Raw genomic sequence first — 10,886 nt, 5'->3', positions numbered from 1 at the left:
AAAAAATACTTTGGATTTATTGCCACTCCAAACATATTGATATATTCTTTAATTAATTATTTTAAAAATCCCAAATTATTAGAGGTATTATATCTCCTTTATATTATAAGTTGTCTAGTGAAAACAGTATTACGAAATGGTCAATCGAAATATCTAAATAAAGAACTAGAAAAACGCCAATTATAGACAAAGTTAGTCATAAACATATACAAATTAGTTTTCGTCCACAAGCCTTTCGTTTATTGTATCTCAAATTTTTATCAGAAGTTTTTTGACATTCTATTTGTCTTTTACTTCTTTTTTTGGTCCTAAATGTTCGCAATTAGGTTCTCCAAAACACAGTCACTCATACAATATCAACCGATCATATTCCCCCACAAATAACAATTTTACATAAATTGGACGTAGTGATAATATTTTTTCCTTAAGGGATAAATATATTATTACAGGACTCACTATTTTATAATGTCGTTATATCAACATTACATCATTATTTGTATAAGTCAAATGGAAACATAACTTGATGGGCAATTGGGATATGTAGATAAGCAACTAAATACATTGCAAACTCATTAAGCTTAAATATATACAAATAAGTATGTCGTTCATAATCATTTCTGAAACTAAAAAAGCTATTTCAAGCTGTCAATAAAGATACAGAACCTATTATATAGACTTGTCACGTATCATAAATGCATGGTCTATAATTGTTTTTGTATTTGACGTCTTGGATTTACTCAAAAACAGTTGGCAAAGATACCTGAACACTTTTTCGATTCTAATGACGGATAAATTGTGTATTTCAGGAGACGCAAACTCTGTCACCACAATTTGTCTTGCTCCTATTTTGTGTCATGCAAGTCTTTCTATTCTAGTTTGGTATCTTTTTATTGATTTGAGGATTTTTAAAATTGTCGAAAACCTCTTCTTCTAATTAAGTCCATAAATGACGCAGATCGTGTTGTATCCAAAGAACGGTATATTCTTCGTAAACTCTTTGTCTAACCTTTCTCGTTTTAATGTGTTTTATTTGATCCAACAATGTGTAATAATTCATCGTTTAAAATATTTGTCTGCACAGATTAAGTTATAGTCAGTATATTCCCAAAAAGGTTTTATAAGACGACTGGACTTCTTTCTTATTGAATTACTTTGAATACTTATATTGTCTAACTATATCTTGACTCTATACCGATAGGAAATTAGGGTTTACCAGCAAGCTCAAGTATTAATATACACAGGATCCAATAAAAGTTGGTAGAAATGAAATTATCATATTTGACTCTGTTATGACATCGATTTAACAATCATTCACTGATAAACAAAGAATAAACTGCAACGCAAGTTCATATTAAGAAAATGAATATCATCTAGATAATAACGTTATAAATGACCGAAACTCAAGGGAAAAAAAAGTTATAGACAAAAAGACTAATGAATCAATAGATATAGTTCAGGTTATTCATTACTTCAAAGATCTTGTTTGCTATGTAACTGAGAGAAAATACAAGAGTAGGATAACAGAAAGAAAAACATTTGTCAGAAAAACGAGACTTAACAGACGCAACAGTCTTAAGAAAACAAAATAGAAAATTCAAAATTGAGCAACATAAAAACCCGTTTGAATTTAATATTTATCGAAAAGGTAAGCAATTTCCGCTCTGCAATTGACATATGTTGCAATTCTGCATAGAAAGGAAAATCTGAGAATGAGTCACAGTCGATGAATTCATATACAACATAAAAGGTTAACATTCTTAAATTATTCTGGATTAATTAAAAACAAAAAGCTTGCAAACCCCAGTAAAGTCATTATAAGTTATTGAGGTTTAATGTCACACAATTACATCGTTCCTTTACGATAATTTCATTTTTATGTTTACTTCTCTTTCATGAACCTTACATTTGATCATTGATGAAGTGTTAAAGGGAGATGATTGAGATAAAAAGAAACTTCTAATCGACCCACATGAACATGTCCATGTGCCTGTACTGAGATCATGGAATAATATATTTTGATGATACTTAATGATTTTTGATATCCCGGGCTTTTATTTACAATCATGATTTCCTTGAAGCTATTAAACCAAAAGTTCAAAATGGTGAAGTTAAAATCATCCCTTCGTAATTTTTACGGACGACATCAATAGTTGGTTAACTATGTGTTTCACAGATAATGTCGGATATGTTCTTTATGTCGAAACAACAACCCGGTCCCTTTTCAAGAATGTGACCTACCAGATTAGGCTATTTACCGTGTTTGTAATAACATGAGCAACACGAAGTAAGTAACATGCAAAGCAGGATCCTTCCTGAGTACCTGAAATCCCTCCCATGTTTTGGTGGGGTTCATGTTGCTGAGTCGTCTATGATGTGTATTGTGTACTATTATATCTTTGCTTGTCTTTTTCATTTTTAGACATGGCGTTGTCAGTTTATTTTCGATCTATGAATTTAACTGTCTCGGTGGTACCTTTTGCCCATTTGAGGACTACATGAAACAGATGAAGGATATTTGTCAATGAGACCGAAAGCAAATAACGAATATGTTATGATATACGAAACATATGTTTACATTCAAAAACGTAGACGCAAATAGAAATGCAGTATTGAATGTAGACACAATGAGAACTACAATGATATATACAAAACTAACGGTATATATTATGACAACATAAATGCTGTCGATAAGGCTTAAAATTGTAGTAATTGTTTTGAAGACAAATATTTCTGGTATCATAGAATTACGTTTTTATTTTATTTTCAATATTTTTTTTTTAGCTACTTGTACATCACGAAAACTGCATATTCACAGTCATTAATTGGGGTATAACCAAAGGTACAGCATTGCAATATTTTATTATCAAAAAATTATCCCCAACATTTGAGAAGCATTTTCCAGTATTTATACTTGTTATGCACTTGATGGCATACGTAATTTATGCATAAGACGTCTGATTTCAGACAAATCATAATATATATAAACGGGTTCACGAGGATATTCTGTTCCCTTCAGGTCTTGTTCTAATGTGTATTTTGTTCATTAATTAGTTTTCTATGTTAACATTCACTTTTCAAAAAAGGGACGAAAGATTCCAGAGGGACAGTCAAACTCATAGATTGAATATAAACTGACAAAGTCATGGCTAAAAATTAAGAGACACACAATAGTACAGAAGACACAACATAGAAATCTGTTTAACCTGTTTGACCTTTTCGTCTTTTTTTGTTTTTTATCCTTGGCATTGTAAGAATGTTAACAATTTATTTATGTCTACTTAGGACCTTAAGACCTTTAGACCCTTTTTGTTATAAAATGTTACGCTTATGTTAACAATTCCATAACCAGTCCTGTGACTTTATAAAATTTTAAATAGCGCACTTTTGTTTACAAAACTATTTTTTCCGTTACAGACAAATATGCATTAGGATGTATGATATATTTTACATATTACTCGTCTTGAGGTTGGGTCAAAATGGTTAAAAAAGCTCATACAAATAAATGTTGTACACAAGCCGTGCTTGTCGATTACATAAAAAACGTCAGCAAGAATGAAGTAAACATATTGGCTAGTGATAAAAATGAACAAGGTTGATGAACATATAAACCTTCCCATCAACATAAAAAAAACATAGTTCGAAAAGATATCCAGAACAATATGTTACGATACCTGTATTGGTGCTACTATAATGTATCGATTATTTTAAATATTGAAATGTATGGGATGAAAGAAATGTTAAAACTATATAGGGTAAATAGCAGAAATAATATTATTAATTAATCATTCGAAGGTGAAAATGTTTGATCCTTCTCATGATAAGTGTTTATGAAATGTATATTTGTATTCCAAATAGAAATTTAGAAATAAATGTCAAATTGTGTTTTTGCATTTAAAACGAAAATAGTCTGTGTGAAATGTTAGAATCAAATTATTGTGTGCATTTAATATTCAATTTTGTTATATTCTATTCATGTTACACGATTATAATTCATTAAACACTTTGAAATGACAACGTGTATATTATGTGTCTAATTTAGTCTGACACTAATCTTTAAACTTAAAGTACATATTTGGGTTACAATCGTGTTTGGATTCTAAAGACAATTAGGAAACTATAATTCAATTATAAAAGTGCAATGTAACAAGATATTGTTAGTATACCCAATACAGAAGATTCGTTCTATAATTTAGTTATTTCGAATAATCATACATTATGATTTAAATAAAGAAAACACATTCCGACAAAAAGTCACAGGACAAAAAGTCAAACACATGTCAAACTCAGGCATAAAGTAACAAAGTTAATAGGACAAAAAGTCACAAACAATTTATTGACAATTGATTGAATATAAATGAAAAAAGATTTTGAAATATCTTCTTTTTATTACATATATTCATTTTTAATTTTAGGAAATTGTTCATAATATAAAAAAGAAGATGTGGTATGATTGCCAATGAGACAACTGTCCACAAGAGACCAAAATGACACAGACATTAACAACTAGAGGTCTTTACGGCCTTCAACCATAAGCCAATATAAAGAAGGTATGGTATGATTGCCAATGAGACAACTGTCCACAAGAGACCAAAATGACACAGACATTAACAACCATAGGTCACCAAACAGCCTTCAACAATGAGCAAAGCCCGAGGTAAAGCCCATACCGCATAGTCAGCTGTAAAAGGCAATCATACTATATCTTTTTTTTTATATTTACATGTTAAAAAATGCGTGCAAATGTAATCAAAAGCTGCACACAAACGTAATGATTTTTGTGCGCAAATGTAATGGTAATGTGCGCAAACCTAATGCACTGATTTATTTGTTTTTAATAAATTTTAATTTAAAGTTGCTACATCATGTTCATGTATAAAACTTCAAGAAAAATACAAAAAGAGTGTTTTCTTGTTCAAAGAAAAATAATCTCAAAACTAAATTGTGACTTTTTGTCCTGTGACAGTGTGTGACTTTTTGACTGTGACTTTCTGTCCTGCATTCAGATTGAATAGGGGAGTTTGGTTGACCCCGCCTCCCTCTATCTGAGACTACTATCTCAGTGATGAGCTTTATGTTTCATGTACAAATGTATTGTGCTTGTCATATATATGTATGTCGGATAAAAGCTCTACAGACCTTTAATATGTTGTATTGTTATATGTATAACCGACAATAAATAAATAGCCCCTAACAAGTAAGAATTAGGTTACTTCTTTTTGTTTTGACATCTTGCATGGGTTTTTATAGCCCCGTATTAAAATTATGCCCCCACTTTAAAAAAGGGGGGTATACTGTTTTACCCCTGTCTGTCCATCCATCCTTGCGTCAGTCAGTCCGTCCGATGAATATTTTTCGTCCCATTTTCCTTAGGAACTACAATAGAAGGATTTCTGAAATTTGGTTTTAGGGTTAAATAAGTCAGCTATACCGTGTGATGCATTTTCAGATTCATCACTCAACAACTTCCTGTTTTCCCAACACTTGTATGATTTTACACATGATAGCCAAGTTGAAAGTTGAAAACTAACAACCTAATTTATGTACAAAAAAATTGAAAAACAGATATGTTTAATACACATAAACAAACGACAATCACTGAATTATCGGATCCTGACTTGGAACAGGCACAACCATAACAAATTGGCAGGGTATAAGGAACTTTGAAAATTTTTAGTTTTTGTGGTTTGGTCAATTTTCCGGATACTGTAAGCAATAAGGCCCCTTTATTTAGTGAATGAAATAATTGTAAGATGCACTTAGCTGTCTGTCATATTTTATATGAACTTGACCTCATTTTCATGCATGGTTCATTGGTCAATGAAACACTGCATTGTTTTGTCAGTTTATCATATGTTTAAAGTTACAGGTAGATTATATTTGGTAGATATGAAACAATTGTAAGGTGTGCATGTCTGAATGGCAGATTCATATATAAACCATGACCGCATTTTATTGTTCTTTGGTCAATGATAAGTTTTCTTGGTTTTGTCATTTTATCAGGCCACATTTAAAAGAATGTCTGTTTCCCCTCCCCGGGTCTACCCTTTGTAAACAGACCAGGAAGGCAGGTTTTTTTTAGCTCACCTGACCTGAAAGGTCAAGTGAGCTTTTCTCATCACTTGGCGTTCGTCGTCTGTCGTCCTGCGTCCGTCGTCTGTAAACTTTTACAAAAATCTTCTCCTCTGAAACTACTTGGCCAAATTCTACCAAAGTTGGCCACAATCATACTTGGGGTATCTAGTTTAAAAAATGTGTGGCGTGACCTGTCAAACCAACCAAGATGGCCACCATGGCTAAAAATAGAACATAGGGGTAAAATGCAGTTTTTGGCTTATAACTCAAAAACCAAAGCATTTAGAGCAAATCTGACATGGGGTAAAATTGTTGATCAGGTCAAGATCTATCTGCCCTGAAATTATTTTCAGACGAATCGGACAACCTGTTGATGGGTTGCTGCCTGTGAAATGGTTATTTTAAGGAAATTTTGCAGTTTTTGGTTATTATCTTGAATACTATAATAGATAGAGATAAACTGTAAAAGCAATAATGTTCAGCAAAGTAAGACCTACAAATAAGTCAACATGATCAAAATTGTCAGTCGACCCCTTAGGGAGTTATTGCCCTTTATAGTCAATTTTTAACAACTTTTCATAATTTTTTGTAACTTTTTTTAAAAATCTTCTTCTCTGAAACTACTTTGCCAAATTTAACCAAACTTGGCCACAATTATCATTGTGGTTTGTAGTTTAAAAAATGTGTCCGATGACTCAGCCTACCAAACAAAATGGCCGACATGGCTAAAATTAGAACATAGTGGTAAAATGCAGGTTTTGCTTTATATCTTTGAAACTAAGACATTTAGGGCAAATCTTTCAAGATTTAAATGTCCATCAGAATAAGATATATCCCCTCACAAATTTTCAGTTGAATTGGACAACCTGTTGTTGAGTTGCTGCCCTAAAATTGGTGATTTTAAGGTAATTTTGCAGTTTTTGGTTATTATCTTGAATACTATTATAGATAGAGATAAACTATAGACAGCAATAATGTTCAGCAAAGTAAGATCTACAAATAAGTCGGCATGATCAAAATTGTTAGAGGACCCCTTAAGGAGTTATTGCCCTTTATAGTCAATATTGAACCACTTTTCGTCATTTTTGTAACTTGTATAAAAATCATTTCTAAAACTACTTGGCCAAATTTAACCAAACTTGGCCACAATCATAATACTAGGGTATCTATTTAAAAAAAAGTGTCTAATGACCCCGCCTACCAACGAAGATGGCCGACATCAGTAAACACATTAACAGGTGAGCGACACAGGCTCTTGAGAGCCTCTAGTTTTTTTTAACTGGATGTGATTGTCATAGCATGGTTACATGAATGGTTTGACTTGTCCAGTCCAGGCCACTTATCAGTTGTTTGTGCTCAATTTGAGTGTATTTATTTAGATTATCAATCCTTCTGCTTTCAAGCACTTTCCAAAAATGGAAACAAATTATTTTCAGGAAAAAAATAATTTCGATTTTTTTGTGGAAAATAATTTTTTGACCTGGGCGCTTATTTTTGACCCGTGTGGGGGGAGGGGAAACAAACATATTTTTAATTTTGGCCTTAGATTTTTTAAGCATAGGTCTACTTGTTGTATGGAATGACTACAAGGTATCATATAAAAAAAGATGTCTGCCTGCCAAGGTTAATTTTACTGTGACCTCATATTCATAGAATAATGATAATATTCATGATATTGAACAGCAAGAATGATGAGTAAGTTGATGTTATATACAAATAAGACAAAATTTTCAGTTGCCTACTAATTATGTAATACATGAAGAAGTTATTTTTGTCATTAAATGATGTTTACCCTTTTATGTGTAGGGCAAGAACATGAAAGATAAAGGGGAAACTATAAACAGAAGAAATTAACAACAAAATAAGATTTACAAGCCTAAATGGTAAGTCCACTGTTATAAAAAATTTTGTCCTTGAATAATAATTAAATATTTATTAAAATAAGATGTGGTATGATGAAAGAGAAAACTATCCATCAGAGTTCAATTTAGTGGATGTAAGCATTGTAATTACTTATTAGAGGCCATTGATGACCTGTAAGTAATGAGAAAACCCATACCCTATACATGTTATAGTAATCTATAAAAGTCAACACTAACCAAATTTGAAACAGAGCATCAATTCAAACGTCAAATATACCAGACTAATTTATAAAAACAAAAAATTATGAAAAATAAAAATGACGGGTATGAACCAACATCAACCACTGAACTATGTACAAGCTCCTGATATTAGACAGGTATAATATGGCTGGGTTGATATAAAAATAAGAAACACTTAGCAGTCTGATTTCCAATGAGACATTTCTCCAATAGAGATCAAATGACATTTAAGGAGGCTCTAGGGTATAACAATTTCAGAAAAATGTTTTAATATTTTTTTTTCATAACTCAATTTATTTATATCTTTATCATATGGTACACCAAATCATACAAAACAATCAATTCAGTTTGGCCCCAGATGACTTTTAAAATGCATATATCATTGAAAAAGCTCCAAATTATCTCCCTTTGGTGCAAAAAAGCCATTTTTTGGCATTAAAAATGTAATATCTTATTTAACTCATCGGTGGCCTATATTTTTTATTATAATTTTAAATAAGCTGTACTTTAACTAAACTATTATAAAATTTAAGCGATTTCTGTAATTTAGTACTTGAATATTTAAATGAGAGTTTATCATATTAATCATAAACATGATAAAATAGCAATTTTATTGATCTCTTCACTGATAATTTTTGAGTTTGTGTATTTGTAGGTCAGAAATCTGGATTTTCATGGTCATCATTCACAGATCAATACTGAACGGAAAACTTAAAGCTGATATTTTTCTCCATAGTGCGACTTTTTTATTAATTTGAAATGGAACATGTTTTTTCCTACATTTATTTGAAAGAGGAAATTTCAACATGATGACTATAAACAAAAAGGAGTCATATCATCACGATCATTGATGCACAAGAACTTGATCATATAAATACAACAATGTAATTATCAATTGAAAGATGGAACGAATGAACAAGATATTAGAATGTTGTTGTCCAAATAAACTTGCTTTGTCTTCTCATTTGAATCTCTCCATTCAATAAAGATGTACAGAGGAAGATCTTTGAAGAACAGATTGAAAAAATGTTTTGTCTAAGAATTGCAGGAATATTCTAGTGAATGAAATTATTTATTGACTTCACTCTTATATAGTGGACTGAATAATTGGACATAGCAAGCTGTGAATAAAGAAAGCAAAAACTTTAACAAAAAGTGTTTATATTATAAATTTGCAATTATAAGCATACTATTATGGACACCACAAAGTTATATATAATTCAAATTGTTTGCCTATACAAGTATTGCAATGAACCTATAACAAAGAAAATCTTACCTCATGAAAAGAGTGAACTATTCAGTCAGAATATGAAATATTTTTTCAGTTCTATTTTTCATAATAGAATAAACAAGACAAAGATTTCAAAACAATATTTTTTCATTTATTTAGAAATTTCATCATTTTGTTTCAGTGAAAGGACTTTATTCTTTGACTGTAAAATATTATTATTATACATTCCAAAATAAGAATAATATTTATTGTCATATAAACAAATAAAAAACATGTGACAAAATTTAAAAAAAATTATATATATGTATACATAAAAAATTAAAAAAAAACTCTTATACATTTAAAACATTTTACTACCAAACAGCATTCATTGTAACATACACATAACTTTATATTAAATATATATATTTATAATTTTAATCCCATAGGATTTTATTTTGTCCCATGGGATATTAAAAATCCCATGGGATAATTATAGTCCCATGGGATTTTTTTTGTCCCATGGGACAACAAATATCCCATGGGACTACAATAATCCCATGGGACCAAAAAAAATCCCATGGGATTTAACCAAAATCCCATGGGATAATGGTAAATCCCATGGGATTTTGCCCTGTCCCATGGGATATTGAAAATCCCATGTTTTTATAATTCAAATTGCAAAATAAATATGAAAGTAACAGTATAAAACCAATGAAATTATTGAATCCCATGTAATTCCGCACATTTTGGTTATATACATGATATTGTAGCTCTTGTTTGAGGCGGCGGCGGATTTGCAAATGAGTGTTTTGCAAATTAAAAGTGTCCAGTGTTTTGTGTTGGCAGTTTAAAGAAAGAATTATTACATTTAGTTTCAGAAGATGATAAACAAGATGAACTAGACACGGATGATTTGGTTAGTTCGGGTTACCATAGCACGGAGTCAGAAGTTGAAGAGGAAGAAAAAACCTGTATGTAATTTAATCAAGTACATGAATTGTTCAACATATGTATACGGTATGATTAGAGATCTGCAAAATGTAATTCGTGTACAGTTCTGATACAATATGACATTGTTTCTTAACCAGAAAGTTCTTTTATTGCAATTATCTTGTTAACGACACGTATCTGTCAGTCTTTGTCGTTAAATTCACTTTATCTACAATTATTGTTACTTACAAATAAACACTGTCCCTTATTTTATAATATCAATTGCATTTGTTCACGATTGAAACACCACGCCCTTCTTTTTTGGTATTTGAAATTTACGGTTCAAATTGATTGATAACAAAGAAATAATATAAACAGTAATATGTCGTTTGCTCATTATGAACTGTAGTATTAAAGTATTACATGCTATAAAAGTAATGATAACTTACAGAATATTTAATGTTAAAACCTATATTTGTAAATACATGTAAACACGTATTATACATGTATTTTGAGTTTTTCCTTCGTTTTCAGTGACGTAATCACATAACAACACAAACCATAATATT

The sequence above is a fragment of the Mytilus edulis genome, chromosome 9 (genome assembly GCF_963676685.1).
Source record: "Mytilus edulis chromosome 9, xbMytEdul2.2, whole genome shotgun sequence".
Lineage (NCBI taxonomy): Eukaryota > Metazoa > Mollusca > Bivalvia > Mytilida > Mytilidae > Mytilus > Mytilus edulis.
This window is presented reverse-complemented; position numbering follows the sequence as displayed.